This window comes from Leptonychotes weddellii, chromosome 3, assembly GCF_054177405.1.
Source record: "Leptonychotes weddellii isolate Sample4059 chromosome 3, ASM5417740v2, whole genome shotgun sequence".
NCBI classification, from domain to species: Eukaryota; Metazoa; Chordata; class Mammalia; order Carnivora; family Phocidae; genus Leptonychotes; species Leptonychotes weddellii.
This window is the reverse complement of record NC_138371.1, coordinates 168433944-168453008: the sequence shown is the minus strand read 5'-3', so window position 1 is coordinate 168453008 and position 19065 is coordinate 168433944. Positions and strand designations below refer to the sequence as shown.

The following is a 19065-nucleotide window of genomic DNA, read 5'->3' as shown; positions in this document are numbered from 1 at the left end:
AAAAAGGACTCCTGCATTTTCATGCTTCTTCCTGTGCCTGAACTCCTCTCCTTCCTTCCCTGAGGAGCAAAATAGCTCCCCCAGACTCAGGGCAGGCAACACTCACTTCCTCCTGAGGGTCCGTGTTCCCTCCCTCTTGCCCCTACACCCCAGCATACTCCCTGACCCCACACTTACAACAGTGGGACCTTTTCCAAATTTCCTCACAGCCTTATGCCTCGGCCTCCTCACCTACAAAATGGGGATAACATGGGTGTGTATCTCATAGATTTGTGATAATTACTGAAATCATCGTCTTCTGTGCTTTAGTGCAGAGAGTTTGTATGGCTATTTTCAAGATCTCTGACCTTGATTTCTGCAGGGTCCAATCCGCTAGCAAGCCCATCAAGTTATTTTTGTATTTTGGATATTGTATTTTTTCAGCTTTCTAATTACATTTGGTTCTTCTTCTATCTTTAATTTCTATTCTTGCTGTATTCGTGTTTTCTTTTAAATCTTTGAGCATATTTCTGGTAGCAGCTTTAAAGTTCCTGTCTGTTACTTCCATCATCTCTGTCATTTCTAGACCTATTTCTATTGACTTCTCTCCCCTAATTATGGGTGAGATTTTTTTTGCTTCTTTTCGTATCTAATAATTTTTCTCTGGATGGTGGATTTTGTGAATATTATGTTAGAGTATTTTGTTGTCTTCCTTAAGGAGTATTGTGTTTGTTTTGGCAGGTACTAAAGCAGCAGTTAGATCCTCTAGATACTTTTTTTAGGCTCCACCACTGTAGATTCAGAATAATCTTAATCCCGGGGCTGTTTTAGCTCTAGGGCTGAGGCAGGAACTCTTGGAGTCTCTGCTAAGACATGCATGACCTTCTGGAGTCTTGACTGAATGCCCCAGGTATTCCTTCTGACTTGTCAGAAATTCGATATCTCCTAGTGCTGTGTCAGCTCTAGGAATTATTCATTCACAGTCCTGTACTGGTTATCCTTGGCCCAGCCTTGTGGAGTTTCATCCTTTGCCTATGCAGCTTAGTGGTCAGCCAAAGATCAAGGACAGACCTAAGTGCAGACTTCTGGAGCTCTTCCTGCCAGCAGCTTCCTTCTTCAGCAGTCTGCTCTACAAATTCCAGCTACCCCCTCCTCTGTTTTAGCTCAGCACACCGGGCATGTACTGATTGTATTCCTTCTCCCAGCACTGAGGTCCAAACCGTACTCTCAGGCAGGAAATCTGAGACAACTTTAGGGTTCACATTGTTAGCCTTCTTTCTTCTGACTGTGCTGCCTATTGACAAATATCTGAAAACAGTATTTCCCACATATTGACCAGTGTCATAGTTGATTACAGAGGAAGGTGAGTCCCATGTCACTTTTATGTGCACTTGTATAGACAATTATTATACACCTTGTCATTGAAATAGAAGCATGTTTAAAAGTAATCTTCAACACCCTACTAGACCACAGTGAGGTGGAGAATTTTTGTCTTTCCTATTTGTAGAACCTGAATCTAGCAGGATGCCTGGTATGGAATGAGCATTAGCATGTAATACTTGTTGAATGGATACGAGGTTTCTTCTTCACTCCTGACCCCAGGCTACCAGCTTCCCAGGTGTGACTGGCCGGCTGAATTCAGTTTCTTTTTTACTGACTGTGTTCCCTCATCACTGTCCCTGCTTTCTTCCAATGTAGACCTATGTGGATTAAGGCCGATCTGGGAACTCTACCCTGATTCCTATTTACTTCTTTACTTGATTTTTGATTTGGGGATTTTTAACTAGACCATATCCCAAGTCCAGCTAGATTAGTAATGGAGCATAAAAGATGTGGACTTTCCCCCTTGGCTAGTCTATACAAATCAGCATGCGGAAAGAACTTTCACAATTCCTGACACATAAGTGGTAGCTAACAAACGTGTTATATTTCTATACTCTCAACCAATCAGTCATCACGGAGTCAGAAAGAGTCGTAAGAATCTACCACATTTGCATTCCCAAATACAAATTAAGAGAAGCATGCAGTGGTTAATTTGCCACTCTAATTACATACATGCCTTTAAATGCAAAATTAGTAATCTGGCTTTGATCTCTATTCACTGTAAGGGTTTTTGTCCCCTCACTTCCCAGTTTCATGTTTTGTGCTGTTGTCTATCTGTTCTTCAGATGCATAAGCTCCTGGTAGGTACTAATATCAGGAATAACCAATGCTTATCTAGCACTTACTCTATGTCACACACTATTGCAAGTATTATATGTCTATGAACTCATTTAAACTTCCTGAGGTGGTGGGTATTATTATTATCTCTGTTTTAAAGACGAGAAAACTGAGGTCCATAAAGGTTATCCGGTGTATGCAAGGTCACCTAACTAAGAAGCATAGAAGTGATTCAAACCCTAGAACCTAAATTCCTACATGCTGCAAGATGCTGCTTCTGCATCCTCTGACAATGTTCTAGTCTTCATACACAAATATGGTGTGTCTTTAATTGGATACCAGACCAGTTTATGCATCTCCCATATCCACTCAGCTCCATCTGCCCCTGGGTCTCAGCTCCTTGCTTCGTCTCCTGGCCAGAATGGCTCCAATAAAGACACACATTTCTGCAGTCATCTCTAAACACCAACAACGTTCTCAGCCTCCCCAGAGCACTGGAGTCAGGCCTTGTCATGGCTTCTGTGCATTCACCATTATAAGAATTACATAGTCTCAGTACTCAGAGCCAACATGACAAGACCCTTGGAAAGTCTAGCTTTCCCAGTAGTTGTCCAGAGTGACAAAATGATATTACTAAGGAGTGTGAAGAGTTAATGCCCCATGGGAAGTACTTTGACCCCAGACAGACAGGGAGAAACTAGCAGATAAATTCCTCTCCCTTCCTCCCCACTTGATTGCTCTAAGGCACATTGGTGTCATATCCCCTCCCTGCCCTTCTGGAGACACCTCCTGTGACTGAGCAATTAACTATGTCATCCTGAAAAACTGGGGCCAACTTTGTTAAGCACCACTTGAATTTTTTCCTGTCTTCCTCGCCTCACTTTTCTTTTTCCTTCACTCTTTCTTCCTTCAGATTGTGTCTCCAATATAACAAAGGCATGCAATCTTGACTTTAGGTTCTATTTTCTCAGGCTAAAACACCTTGTTTCCTTCCAATAATACAGATTAATTGGTGCTGACACATATATCCTCTCTTTGGTATATTAATTAGTTTTTGTTATATAACAGATTATCCAATACTTAGTGGCTTAAAACTATAAACATTTATTATCTCATGGTTTCTGTGAGTAAGGAATTCAGAAGTGACTTAGCTGGCTGGCTCTGGCTCAAGGTGTCTCATAAGGTTGCAGTCCAGACATGATCCAGGGCTGCAGTCATCTGAAGGCTTGACGGGGACTGGAAGATCTGCTTTCAAGATGGTACCCTCACGTGGCTGTTGGCAGGTGGCCTCGTTTCTCAGTGACTCTTGGCCTTAGAATGCCTTAGTTCCTCAGCACGTGGATCTCTCCATGGGGCTGCTTAAGTGTCCACTGGCTTCCTTTAGTGTGAGTAATCCAAGAGAGAGCACTGAGGAAGATGCAATCCCTTTCATCACCTAATCTTTGAAGTCACACACCATCATTTTCACCTCACTCACTAGGTCTGGCCCACACTCAAGAGAAGCAAAATTCCATTTTACTTTTTGAAGAAAAAAGCGTCAAAGAATTTGTGGGAAGATTTTTAAATCACCACACCTGGTTTCCTTAGTTGCCAAGAATAAATATTTATAGGACAGATTGCTAGGGATAGAGTCTGTAGGTGAAATAGAGTGATGCTACAAAATCATTAAACTAATGATCATCACCAACTAGCCCTCTTATTGTATTATACTATCAAAAATGGCTCACACATGGTTTTAGATTTGAGTATAATGTCAAGGAAAGCACTCTGAAGTCCTCTTATCACCAGCTAGACCCCAAGACCTGACCTTTACTGCCCACCTGCTTGTACTCCCCAACCTCGGTCCCACGTTTTCCTTAAGCTCTTCTTTCCAGTTTCTCTCTTAACTTGGGCAAATGGAAAACAAAACCAGCTCTCAAGCTATAGCAACTGCCCCGATGAAACCTCCAACGGGCTCAGACCACCCAGACCAGTTTGAGTTTAACCCTTGACTCCTGCCAGCACAAGTAACCTCTAGAGTGACCAGCAACTACCTTGACCTCATTATAATACTAAAATCTCCACCCAAGGAAGAACACAAGTCTCATTTACATAACATACAATGTGTGTATAGGCATGTTTCCATAAGGCCTATGTGTGACCTTATGCCCACCTCAACATACAATGACAAGTCTTCCCTATCTAAATATTCATCCTAACCCTAAATAAAAGGAGCCTGTCCTCCCTTGTCTGGGGAGTCATGGCTTTGGAAGCTATTCCCTGTGATCTCCTTATTTGCTGCAAATAAAATTCACTTTGTGTGATAACTCCACCTGGTGCAGCTTCTGACTCACCAAAAAGCGAACTCACGTCGGTTCATTTACAATCTTACTATATTGTTTGTTTCCTCTGATCTGTATCTCCATATTATAGTCAATATCCCAACATCTGGTCAATCTGACTGCATCTACTAAGAACATTGATTACATCTATTAGAGACTGTTAACAAAAATAAATGTTCTCATTTGTCAGTAATCGCAAGGTTATTAGAAGAATCAAATAATTTAGCAGGTGAAAAATCACTTTGGTCTGCTACTTGGAACAGCAGATGTTCAATAAATGTTCCTCTCTAAATCAAAACAAACAAACAAAAAAGTCTATACCAACCGCCAATCAGCCAATAGCTCCTGACATTTTTGTTGGAGTCACTGCAGCTATGATCACGTAGGCCCTAGACCATATAACCTGATTCCTCCCCCCACTCTGGCCCGAACTTGTGTAAGCAACTTGTCTCTTCCATCTGATATTTTATTGGTACAAGATATATAAAAATAATATGTCAATTTGAGCATTTTTCTGCTAACTGCCTTCTTTTCATACTTAGTCTATCTCTTTGCCTTTAAGCTTGGTGAAACGTGAATCTCTTTTCACACGGTAGTTTTAATGAGGTTATTACCCTGCATATCCAATGAGATAGAGGCTTATGTCATAAATTTCATACTTCAAGGTATATGCCTTCAGCTATTGAATTAACCTTTTAACTGAAAAATAATCAGTTAACCTTTTAACTGATCAATTAATTGTTGATCACAGCTAGAACTTTAGATGGATTATTAATAGTATTATTATTATTTAAAATGAATATTTTACATGCAAGCAAGGTAAGCCTTGTGAGTAGACATTCACTAAAAATGTTTCTGTCTTATTAATTTCCTATGTACAGCCGACTTAATTATTTGTGATGATAGGTAATAACATAACTGAAATTAATGATCTAATAACTCCATCCTATTTTCCAAAACCCTTTCATTTTCTCTTTACCACAGTATCTACCACAGTTAAATAACTTAAGTTTGATCCCTTTCTATTTCTACTACCCATGTTTATAGATGAAATGCTAATAAACAGACAATCATCAAAATAGGTCAACTAGAAGAAGAAAAGAGATTAGTGTACCCAAAAATGAATATTCATTCCCTAAATAAATAAGAATGAACTGCACTTCCTGTTATAACAAAGAAAACAGGGAGACCTGCCACAGTGATAATGATAAGTGACATGCCATCAGATCAAGAAACAATGTTGTTCACTAAGCCAATCATTTTCAGCTCATGTCCCAACTGCAACCTAAGGTACATGATGCTTAAGCATTGCACTGGAAAGGTTTCCAGAACCAAGGATATGCATGGAGGCAGGGGGGTGGCACATCTTACTCTGTCTAGGCTTTTGAGAACAGCCTTATTCATAAGAAATTGCTTAAACCATTTCATATCCATCATGCTCACTTCATTTATATAAGCCTCACCTTTGGGTCAACCATACCTTCCATTTCTGGGATGTAGGTTAGTGTTTCACATTCACTTCCTGCACCCCACCTCCACTAAGCCAACTGCCCCTGTGGATTCTTTTTTTTTTTTTTTTTTTGAGACAGAGAGAACGAGAGAGAGAGAGAGCACATGAGAGGGGGGAGGGTCAGAGGGAGAAGCAGGTTCCTTGCTGAGCAGGGAGCCCGATGCGGGACTCGATCCAGGGACTCCAGGATCATGACCTGAGCCGAAGGCAGTCGCTTAACCAACTGAGCCACCCAGGCGCCCACCCCCTGTGGATTCTTCATGAATGTCATTCACTCCCGAAGGAGGATGGCAGCAGTGAGAGAAGTTACATGGGAAGTTCCAGGGGGAGAAGGAAGTAGAGAAGAAAAGACAGCCATGCTCTATGAGAACAGTCAGAGATTACCACAGCTTTGGAAGGGACTTGTAATTCTTAAGGGGAAAGAAATAATGCAAGTTTGATGTCCCTGGAAATTTGCCTGGTAATTCACTGTCTTAAGGATGGTCCCAGCTTGCCTTAAGGATCTCTACTCACGGGCTAGAGAAGAGGGCAAACGGGCTTCCACAGCCGCCTTAGAGCCAGGCTCCACCTGTCAGTTCTGGAAGACATTTCTTTATACAAAGCAGTAGCTTTTCTATAAAAGGTCAACGTTAAATGAGCATGCATTCAACAAGCATGTTTACCCAGTGCCTAGTTTATGAAGGAACACTGTAGATGTATCGTCATCATGTACAGTTATCTCTACCAGATGACACCCTGGCATCTACCAGATGACACTCCTGGGCCCTTTGGAGGTTAGCGCAAAGTACCAGTCTGGTTTATCAGGGAGAGAGTCCAACTCTTGCAAAGAACCAGGAAACTACCGCAGTTACTTCTCTCAGACACGAGGATCCCTTTATAGTCACAGAGGAGCAGTTTCCCTCCCCTGGCTCAGCACCCCTCCCAAAGCCCAGTTATGCCCCAGCTGTCTTTGGCACCTGTTTCTTTAATGAGCGCTTCGCCCTTGTAGAGCTGACTCAGACAGATGCACAAGGGCCCCGTGCTTGATGTGCCTTACATCCTGAATGTCCTTCCAAACAAATGCCCAGTAGCCAAGAGCCCATTTATTGAAGAGACAAATGTATTTGTTCCTGTTACAAAGCTGCAGGCAAAGTCTAGCTGTCTGGAAACAGGAAGAGGAAAAAAATATCTTTATACTGTTATGGCCTAAGCATGACTTCAATCAAAGTAGCAAGGCCAACAAAGTCACAGGGTCAAACCCATTTACACGAAAGACCCCCTACACCAATTTTAACATGCTCATGCATCTAGTTTGATTAAAAGAAAATCTGTTTCCAAGACTGAATCTTAATCTTGCAAATTCCTAAGTAACTACTCATTTATGATAATACAATGGGTCCTTGATGAGATCCATGTGCAATTTTCACCTGCATTTCTATGACTTTAATATTGAAATGTTGGCTTTGTTATTTTTTAAACTTCCTAGACTACTTACCTACATAATTGCCTTTTTTCCTATAGAGTTCTTCTTTGTAAGCTGAATTCCAACTTGACCACTTCCAGGCTATGACCTTGAGCAAGTCACTTCACCTCCTTCTGCCTCAATCTCTTCACCTATGGAGTGAGGATATAATAGGAGGACTGAAGGAACTTAAGTGTCGATACATTGAAAAGCACAGAGAACCGAGGCAGGCATAGACCCATGCCATTTTCAGGTTGAAGACGGCCTCAGAGAGAGAGAAAAATTCAGATTACAATATGTGAGACTTCAATATTGCATAGTGAATATTAAATAAGTCTCAGTTATTATTATTAGCCAAAGGTCCAGCACCCAGTAGGACCATGTACCAGGTGTCCTGATGCTGGACATTCTTTTTTTTTTTTTGGTGGTTAATTTTATTTATTATGTTATGTTAATCACCATGCATTACATCATTAGGTTTTGATGTAGTGTTCCATGATTCATTGTGTATAACACCCAGTGCTCCATGCAGTATGTGCCCTCTTTAATACCCATCACCAGGCTAGATCCTGGACATTCTTATCTCATTACATCATGTTTCATCAGTATCGTCCCCACCATTAGCTGACTCCTGACTTTTTAGACACTTTCCATCTTCTCTGGTACCCAGGCGTGATGACAAGTTTGACTTCCATGGTCCCACTTCTCAAACTCTCCGTAGATATGGTTTTGTACTTATCCTCTGGCTCAGATCTCTTCTAACTGTCTTGAGTAACTTCATGCGATACCTGTCCTCCAATGCCTCCCTGATAACCCCTTTCCCAAAGTCAACTAAACAAAGATGCTCAGGTACCTGAGCATGGGAGGTACCTACTCCCGTGCATCCTGGGAGGGCATCCTGGCCAGGCACGAGGCAAATCAGCACAGATACATCTTTGGAGCTTGTTTGAACTCAGTCTTTCTTCCATCACTTTGCAGTTTAAAGAATGACAAATAATATTTTTAAATGTTGCGGTCATGACATTCAAGTAGAAAGAAAATTTGCCACCAACTAGATGTGCCACGAACCAGAGCAGCCTTGGTATGTGCTCTACTCCTGTTCCACTTTCTTGCTTCCCAGAAAGCCCAGAACAGAGAAGGCATTTGGAAGAGAAATGATCATACCCCTAAATCAGAAGCAGCGATGAGTTGACTGGCTGAGTCTAGCCAGGCTTCCTTGAAAGCCAGCAGCAGGCTCCCACACGGCGAACGCTCTCGGCTCTCCATGGCTACTACCACCAGCCTCCTTTTGGAAAGCCTTCAGAGATTAGCCTCAACCTACCTTTCTGGCCTGATCTCCTTTGATGACCCACACACATAACACACTCCAGCAAGGTTGGAGTATTTGATGTTCCCCAGTGATCTTTCTCAATGACTTGTGATCTTATTTCCACCAGAAAGTTCTTTCCCAATCTCTCCCCCAGCTTTGTTCCTTTTCCATATCAGATTATACTTCCTCCCTCAGCACAACTGCTGTGTCCTCCAACTCTTGCAACAAGATGTAATCTCTCTCCACCTAACGTCTCCTAGCACCGTGGGTGTACCTGTCCTTGGGCCCTTATTCCATTCTGCTCTATATTATAATCATTCACATATTGAATTGTTTCATTTGCCACCATCAAGCCGTATTCACCTTGAGGGTAGAGACTGTGTCATTGTATCCCCTGCCAGGCCTAAAACAGAGCTTGGCATGCCGAATGCACTGAGTAAATATTTTTCATGTTGAATTGAAGATTGTATTGTGGATAAATACCCTTTGATTTACTTTATATTTATTTAAATTTATTTTGTTTTATTTTGCAAATATTACTGACTGTATCAACTTAATATTTCCTTTCCCCTGGTTTTGTTCCTGTTACTGGCAATGAACAGTATTCTCAATACACTGTGTATGTGCCGAAAGCCAAAAAAGCAGAAAGAGCAACAAAAAATGGAGAACCAGGCCTTGTATTTAATCTTCATGTTTTTTACATTTTCAGTCCAAAAGCATCTCATGTTCTCAGATAACCTGCATACTGCACGAGGCTATGGCTCCATAAGAATAAAATGAAATATTAAAAGCCAGGTTATATTATTAGACTTTGAGACCATACTTCTCAATTATCCTTTGGTTTATCTCTAGTCTTTCATCCCCACAAAATTCAGCGTTCTCTCCCTTTTTTCACTGTAAACAATTCACTTCACGAATGTAGAATAATAAAATTAGGCTTCATACGAAGAAGTTCTGGATGCTTATAGAAAATAAATCATATCTCTTTGTCCTCCCTGAGCCTGGCTTCTCAGTCTCTGTGGTTTCTTCTCTCTGGATCTGTGCCTCTTAAATGCCTTAAGGTCAAAAAGCAGGAAGGTGGATAGGCACCTGGCTCAGTTGATTTAGCATCTGACTCTTGATTTCTGCTCAGGTCATGATCTCAGGGTTGTGGTATGGAGCTCAGCCTTCGGCTCAGCGGGTGGTCTGCTGGAATCCTCTCTCTCCCTCTCCCCCTACCCTCACCCTGCTTGTGCATGTATGCGCTCTCTCTCTCCCTTTCTCTCTCAAATAAATAATCTTTTTTAAAAAGTGGGAAGGTGAAAAGATGAGAAGAATGACTTTAATGAGGCCATTGGGTACCGTGACTTCGTAGTCACTATGTAAAGTACAAAGCAAAGGAATGTTCATTTGAGAGCCATCTCAAAGGTGTCATCTTGTTGCTCAACAGGAGCACCCAGAAGGATGTACTATTTTTGTTTAAATGGATTTTTATAAGGTTCATCAGAGCCCAGCATATTATAATAAACAGATGATAACATAGTGTGATAAAGACAAAAACTGTCAATATTTTTTGTTTCCTGATTCTTTAAAAGACATTGAATCACTGAACTAGTTGGAAAGAAAGAAAAAAAGAAAGGATAAAGGCAAGAAGAGAGGGAAGGAGGGAGGGAGGGAGGGAGAAATGCTGACCTTGGGAGAGTGAGCTCAAGCTGTCTCCTATAATAAGTAAATTGAAAAAGCAAAGGGAAGACTTCCATCTGACTTACACAGCACCTGTCAAAGTCCAGAGTTGAGTCTATCTAAAGAAAACAATATGGTCGGTTTCTACATTAAAGAGCTCCAATAAAGCCATCTGAAATGTCTAAATGGATGTTTATTGTAACTTACTTATTTCCTGAACTCATAGCCATGTACCTATCTGTGATACAGTTGGTGACGTTTAAGGTATCCTTCCAGGTTCAATGACCAAAGAGCTAAGTGTCTTAGAAACCCTTTGTCCTTTACCTTATACAGCACTTCCATGCTGGCGGAGGGGGTGCGTGGAGGGGCGTGCATGGAGAACAAGGTTAGGTGAAGGGTGTTCAGAAATTGGAATATACATTTTTAAAGAAAATCAGCAAGGAAAAGGGACTATTTTAGACACTGTCCTCTATCACAGTTCCCCATTCAGATATTCCTACTCGAAGACTCAAATTTTCTTAAAAGCAAAATGCCTCCCTCTTTTTCTCTTGCCATTTCCTGAACTTAAAATTCCTTCTATTCTCTATTCCTCTTATTAGGATTGCCAGATTTTGCAAATAAAAATACAGGGCATCCAGTTCAGTTTGAATTTCAGATAAATAACAGTTTTTTTAAGTAATAAGTATATTCCATGCAACATTGGGAAATATGTACTAAAAAAGACTCATTGTTTATCTGAAATTCAAATTTAAACAATAAATCATTTTTCAGTATAAGTACATCCCAAATATTGCATGGGACATACTTACACTTGAAATGTTATTTGTGGTTTATCTGAAGTTCAAACTGAACTGGACCTGCTGTATTTTATCTGGCAGCTCTGCTCTTAGGTAAATTCTCCTATCATTCAAGCCCAGATTAAATCCCATTTCTTCAGTGAATGCTATCCTATCCATCTTATTTTGAAAGGATTCATGCATTTATTCATTACTCCCCAATCAAATATGTATTGAACACCTATTTTCCTCCAGGAACTGTGTTAGGTACTGGAGATAAAACAAAACAAACCAAACAAACAAACAAGGTCCATAGCTCACAGGCAGAGGACGACCTTGAAGGCAGGTAATAATGACCAAAGGAATAAGTGTCATGAGAGAGAGATGCACAGGGTGCCACGGAAAATCCATAAATAAGCCTCCTTGTAGGACTGCAGGCTATCTGTCCCTTTCATCTCCTATCTCACTCTATCTTATATTAATCAACACTTGGAACTATATCTAGTACTTCTCAGCCTCTGCCTGGTGTCAGACTTTGCTTATAGTAGGTACTTTCATTTGTTTTGTGTAATGAAGCCCTTTTATTTTCCATTCACTTGCTCTTCATTGGAGTTTTCAGAAAGATAACCACAAGACTGAGTTTGGTTTGTCTCACTTTAACCACAGTGAGAAATCATGCATTTTCCAGTGTGCTAAATGTGTCAGTCGTCATTTTGTGTGCCTTACATAGTCACTGAATCCTCATACCGTCTCAGTGAGCTACGTGCTCTTTAGATCCCATTTTATGGAAGAGGAAACGAAGACACAAAACACTAACTTTCCCTAAGCCACACAAATAATAAAGGTGAAGCTGAGATTCAGACCCCACTGACCAGCTTCAGAATGCTGTGGTGTCACTGTGATGGAGATGATGTTAAAAGTTAAAATTAAATAAGCTCCTGGAATTTTCTGTGGACACTTTATTTGTTCTTTTTTTAAATTTTTATTTTTAAAAAGAGTAATCCTGTTTATGTTTCTAAAGAGCCACAAATGAACCACTTAGCCTCGAATACAATTCAAGAGAAGAAATTTCAAGAAAGAAGCTAAATCAGTGCCAATTCACATCATGAAAGCATAAGGTAGTTCATGACCTTTCCTGTCGTCATTATCTACCCCAGTCCTGGTCTGTGCTACATTATCTACATCCCCAGTTACTACTGGACAACGGCAGGTCTGACTGATGTAAGAAAGCAGAGTCATGAAAGCCTGTTCAAGGAACTGTTTAACTGAAGGTTAGTTATCATGTGGTTAGAAAAAGTAAAATCATTCTTCAACAGGTGGTAGAATATTTAGAGAAAATCAAACATGGTGCCAAGAGATGTACTTAGGATGGATATTGTAACCTTATTACCTGACTTGTAAAAATACAAACTTAAGTGTACTGAATGCTCTAAATCTTATGACTTCCAAAATGTGACCTGGAGAAGCCCACTTGATGAATGTTAAAAATATATGTATTTTTCTGTTTGCATAAAATGAGGATACTTAAAACATGAGATTAATTTGGAAGCACACAAACCCCCACTCTCTAAAAAGGAGACTGTCCTTTACCTCTTCTTGATGACTGGGACTTCTAGCAAATATGTCCTGCTTTAAATTTCAGCTACATGCGATACAAAGAGATTTCAGTCTTCAGGAAATCACCTCCCTCTACAAATAGCAGAGGCTGTTGTGACCTGGTCTTGTGTTTATGTCCCACTTAATATGGTACAGTACATCAGGGGAAGGATAGCTCCGTGTAATTGTTGCTAATAAATTATGGTGTTAAAATAAGTAAAATTATTGAGAAGAGCTGTTTGTCCCTACATGGCATTCTGATGCCAAAGCTGAGACTTCATTAATATTTTTTTAAGGCTGTGAACTAAAATATCGTCTATGGCCTCTTTCACTTTCTGAGTCAGTAGTGCAGAAATGGGAAGTTATCATAGTAAATTATACTTAATACTTCATATAAATCCAAAAATTCAAAATCTCAAAAATATATGAAATTCTCTTACTTTGGGCAAATTTTCCACCATATAAATTAATGGGAGCTTCATATATAATTGATAATAGTGTGACATTTGGAAAAAATATAAAATGTCAGACAGAGACATCTTGAGTAAACATGTCACAAAAGTCTGTGTTTATAACAATAAAAGATAAATCGGTTTGGGGGAATAATAGAATCTCAGAGGTTGAAAGAACTTTAAAGGTTATTGAGTTTACTACCCCAAGTTTTAATATACTCTTCAGCATCTTCTCCCACATCTAGGCAGTGCTGGCCCAAGTACAAGAGACTATATAGTTATCACCCCGGAGTTTGTACCTACGTTTCCATCAAAAACCATCACTGAGATTGTCTTACTGACAACAAGAGAACAGGGCCAAGATTGGGCAGGGACTTTGAAAGGGACCTGTTTCCACCTGTCCCACAACAAACAACCCTTTTCATCTTTCTGTTAACTTCCAGCCACTTTGTCCTCCAAGCGTTGGACAGAATTTGGGCCACCGAGGAAGCCCATGTGGGTGAACTGAGAACCACAAGCAGGAACACTGGTATGAAAGGAGAGCAAGGTCAACAACACGTGTGTGTGAGGGTCAGTGGCAACCATGCAGAGTTCTCAAGAGTAGCAGGTGTCTTCACCACCATCTGGAGCTGAGAAAACGCCATGTGATCAGAGACTTCTTTTTTTTTCAGTCATGGTAAAAAACACACGACGTGATATTTACCATCTTTTCCAGCTTTTAAATGAACAGTGCATTAGTGTTAACTACAGATCTCTAGAAGCTTTTCATTTTGCAAAACTGAAACCCTACACTCATTGAACATCAACTCCCCTCTTCCTTTTTCCTGAGCCTCTGGCAATCCCCATTCAATTTTCCCTTTACAAGGGTTGACTACTTCAGATACCTCGTGTAAGGGGAATCATCATACATGGCTTATCTCACTTACCCAAATGTCCTCAAGCCTCCTCCATGTTGTAGCATGTGACAGAATTTCTTCCTTTTTTGAGGCTGAGTAATATTGCATTGTACGCATATGTCATCATTTCTCTATCTGTTCATTCACTGATGGACATTTAGCTTGATTTCACTTCTCAGCTATTGAGAATAATGCTGTAATGAGCATGAGTGTGCAAATATCTTTTTGAGATCCCGTTTTCAATTCTTGTGGATATATGTGCAGAAGTGGGATTGCTGAATTATATGTGGCTCTTTTTTTGAATTTTTTGGAAATCTCAAGGCTTCCCTTTTTTAACCATTTGCTCTGTGTTCTTGTCAATTGCCAGTTCTTCCAACTCTGGCTCCTGGGAAGACACTCGGAACACTATGCCGGGACATCTGGAGACAAACTTCCTCTGACTCTGCCTACTCAGATTAGTGCCAATACTGAGAGCAAGCCTTTCTGCACGGCTCTACACAGTCCTCCAAATATAAAACCCAGCCCGGTTATTCTTTACTTACTCCTTTAGGATGGGGAATATGCAGATTCCTCTAATAATTGTTTCCCAGGTTTATTGCAAGAAAGCCTATCAGGGACACAAACACAATTTCTATTTCAAAGTAATGATCTCTTTCCCCTCTTCCTTGGAGAAAGTAACTTAGATATTTTTAGTGAAAAAAAAAAAAGTATTCTTTGGGAATATTTGATATGAAATGTGTATAAATATGTTATTTATGTAGTATAGTAATTTATGAATGTAACTTATAGAATTAGGTAAAGCCCACCTAAAATCTCAAATTCAGGTGTCCCCTGTGAATTATATTACTGAATAAACACATCAGGGAAAAAGCAAGTTTTGGTGTTTCTAGGTACAACTCTAAAAAACCAGGGCCTACCAGCCCAATAAAGACTTGATTTGTGTATTAGTCAGGATGTTCCAGAAAAACAAAATCAGGACAGAGAGAAGTTATGAGGAATTAGCTCATGTGATTACAAAGACCCAAAAGTCCCAAGATCTGCCATCCACAAGCGGGAGGCCCGGGAAAGCCAGTGGTGTAATTCAGTCTGAGTCCAAAGACCTGAGAACCAAGGAAGCCAATGGTACTAATCCCAGTTTAAGAGGAGGAGAAAATGAGATGAGATGGACCCAGCTTAATTGCGGGAGGCAGAGAAAAAAAGGATGAATTCCTGCTTCGTCTGCCTTTTGTTCTATTCAGGCCCTCAAACAATTAGGGGATGCCCTCCCACACTGGGTGTCAATAGTCCATCTATTCAAATATGAATCCCATCCAGAAACACCTCCACAGATACAGCCGAGACAATACTTAATCTGGGTACCCAAGCCCCACTCAAACTGACACATAAAATTAACCATCACAACTGGGTGTCAAGAAAATTTTGCTTAATTGATGTAATCGTTATTCTGCAGGAGAACTGTGAACATCAAGGAGCCAAAGAAAAACAAGTGCAAAGCAGAGAAATTTTCCAGTGTTTGTCAAGAATGATTCAGAAAAAAAGCAATACTGAACCCGAGGTAGAGACATGCTGCTCTTTCTAGAGCTGGAGAATCTGAAAAGCAGGGAGGGCTCCCTGGATTTTCCAGAGCCTGGAAAAAACAGCCCTCAAGGTGATCTCTTTCTCTCCGTTCAATATCAACAAACAGAATTTTGAGTACCCTTAAGGTACCCTGATAGTGCAAAGGAGGCATCAGACTGAGGTCACTGGAAATAAATTTTCTCCATTGTCAATAACGGTTTGTCATTATGGTCATACATCACCCTCTTGTGAGTTGGTTTAAGGTGTCAGTCTCTGGAACGTTGATAAACTCCAGCCACTCTGCACCAGCAAACCAGAAGACAAGACCCACTTGCAGGGGGCCTCTCCAAAATTCTCCCCTAAAGGCATATTCCATGAGCAGCTGAGAGCTAGCATAGGTTTATCTTCGATTCCTAACTTCCATGCGGAGGCAAAGGATAGCTACCTATCTGTCTATCTGTCTAACTATCTATCCAACCACTATAAAGAATGAAGCTGAGTGGGAAGATCTACTATGGGCTGTAAAGATGAAATTTGTCTCAGTCTGAGATAAAGGATAGAAACCAGAACGGTACAGAATAAAAGCTTAAGTTGGGAAATGAGCACAATAATTAAACCCAGGACACCCAATAAAAATGAAGAAATAATTTCAACAGTCCCAAGCCCCAACAGACAGGGCTGGACAGCACCAATCAGGACAGACATGACTTTGACACCCTTCAGCCCTCCCCATTCGGGGAAAGAATCCTGTCTGCCATCCCCATCCATTATTCCTGAATGAGAATCTCTCTTCCTCTCCTTTTTTAGGGGCAACTCTCAGGAATATATACAAAATCAGTCATTTACACCTTAACACGAATTTAATTCTGCTTAGGGGTTCCCAGAGTGACTCGTATCTTAAGCCTCAACTTCTTTTTTTTTTTTTTAGGATTTTATTTATTTGACAGAGAGAGAGAGAGACAGAGAGAGAGGGAACACAAGCAGGGAGAGTGGGAGAGGGAGAAGCAGGCTTCCTGCAGAGCAGGGAGCCCGACGTGGGGCTCGATCCCAGGACCCTGGGATCATGACCTGAGCCAAAGGCAAACGCTTAACGACTGAGCCACCCAGGCGCCCCTTAAACTTCAACTTCTTATTAGGCACCAAGGTAAATTGAGCTTAAGGTAGAGGTGTTGGAGTGACCAACTGGCAAGGAAACAGGTGAAGTATCAGTAGGTTTGCTCAACCAAGGTAGGCTAGGTAAAGTTCAGAATCAAAAACCCAGGCATGTCAGAAGCTCAGATTATAAATAGTTCTGACCTCTCTGGCTGGATTTTGTAACAGACATCTGTCACTGACTCCAGCTTTTATTTCATTTTCTGGGGTTTTGTTAGTTTGGAAATTTTTGTTTGTCCAGTATCTCAGTGGTCACTGATGGGGAGGGGCAGAGGAAGAGGGTATGGTATTCACTCTCTGAGATGAACATAGATAGGAAGGACCAGGATTCTAAATTCTAGTTTTGACCAGGTATCAAGAATATCTACAAGCAACTCCGAAAAGGCCGGAGGGACTCATACACACACAAAACACAAGGACACACAAAATTACATTGTATTTCTTTAACATTTTGGCCCATAACCCTTAATCTAAACGACTCAGCCCCATTCTGATTTGCACCTTATCTAACCTTTGCCCTCTGTTTCTTCAAAAAACCACAGAAGGATGAGCCCAAGGGAAAAGCAAGCCAAAAGAAAGAAACAGTATAGTCCAAACACCTGCTTTGAGAAAATGAAGTAAAAGGCAAGATCCATAGACAAAAATTGGCCCACAGTTTGTTTCTCAGAGTCCATAGTCTCTCATGGTTTTAGAGGGGAGGGGGATGGGGGGATGGGTTAGCCCGGTGATGGGTATTAAGGAGGGCGCGTATTGAATGGAGCACTGGGTGTTATACGCAAATAATGAATCATGGAACACTACATCAAAAACTAATGGTGTAATGTATGATGACTAACATAATAAAATAAAATTTAAAAAATAATAAAAAATAATAAATTAATTTAAAAAAAAAAATTGGCCCAGGCCATTTATTTTACCTTTGTCTTGCCGTGGCTATCACCCTTGTTTTTACTTAGCATTGCAAGTTCTCTACCACTTCCTGACATATAGAAACCCAAAAAAGTGACCAACTGCTTGGAACAAAGATGGAATTCTTACAGCAAAAACAGCAAAAAGTAATATCTCAAAAATTATCCTGCCACACATGCAACAAGAATTCAAAATGCTCTCCTCAATAATTATCAAATGTTGAGATAATCCTCAGTGAAACAGATGGAATAAATTATAGTCAAATATTTAAACATGTATTGTTGCTGCAGCAACTTTCCAGACAGTCCAAAATTCCAGAGAAATATTCTTCAAGATGTGGCACAGATTTCTGGAGTCCTTACCACATGTGAGAAGCTCTGCTCTTTCTGTTAGGTCCTCAGGAACGGGGAAGGGCATTCTGATGGACGACTTCCAAATCGATGAGATTTTCTGCTTGTGGAAACAAGATATGCCACAGAAAATCAAGCCCATGTGTGACTAAACTGTGGTGCCTCCACAACTCTTTATGGGAATTGACATCCATTGATTTTTGAAAGTATACATTTTACCAAAACTCAACAATGTTTTTTAACGAGGCCTTCTTATACCGTATCATCAGCTTCAGTCACTCTGTAATTAGATTCAATTAACATGTCCCAAATGCCAGAGGGGTAGCAACAGTGACAACACTGAGTACAGTTAATGCATAAAAATTAAAATGTTTGCTCTCCATAGCATTAAATTACATATTATATTCCTCTTTGCTTCTCTAATGTTTCTCTGTAGGAACCTTGAGAATTATGGTTTCTCGTGGTGGGTCATTCATACCAACATATTTTATAGATGAGTTTACTGGTGGATTACATAGTAAGAAGACAAGACAGTCAACTCCTAATAAAAGTGAGAAGTTTCCAGTCCCAACCTCTCTTTCCTGTCAATTGCAGGGCTGAAAATAGGCTTCCTGTATGAGCTCATTTTTGAGGATGAGAGAGGGTAGTTTGAAAAGATAAAATGTAATCTTCCTCAAGATATGCACTAGCCACCTCCAATTCTGTCAAATAAGGAGGATATGATAAAATAAAATCTAAATACAGTCATGCCTGTGATATTTAGTGACTACATGAGCATGAAGCAAAATACAGTGATAAGATTGGAAGACAGCCAACAGCGATAACAATAAATCATAGGTCTGAGGTGGGACTTACTAGTACAACAGGATGCCACAGTATTTTTTTCTAAAGATTTTATTTATTTATTTGACAGAGAGAGACACAGCAAGAGAGGGAACACAAGCAGGGGGAGTGGGAGAGGGAGAAGCAGGCTTCCTGCGGAGCAGGGAGCCCGA

The 19065-nt window shown here is 40.5% G+C and overlaps 1 long non-coding RNA gene across 1 annotated transcript in view; it reads right to left on the bottom strand.

Moving 5' to 3' along the window:
• The window catches only part of LOC145720708 (uncharacterized), a 45407-nt gene extending 27164 nt beyond the window's left edge, over positions 1–18243 (bottom strand). The window contains exons 1-2 of the long non-coding RNA XR_014143901.1: positions 18083–18243; positions 7445–7563 (exon numbers count right to left, since the gene is read on the bottom strand). This is a non-coding gene — a long non-coding RNA (uncharacterized LOC145720708). The remainder of the gene's footprint in view (positions 1–7444; positions 7564–18082) is intronic.
• Between the last annotated feature and the right edge of the window lie 822 nt (positions 18244–19065).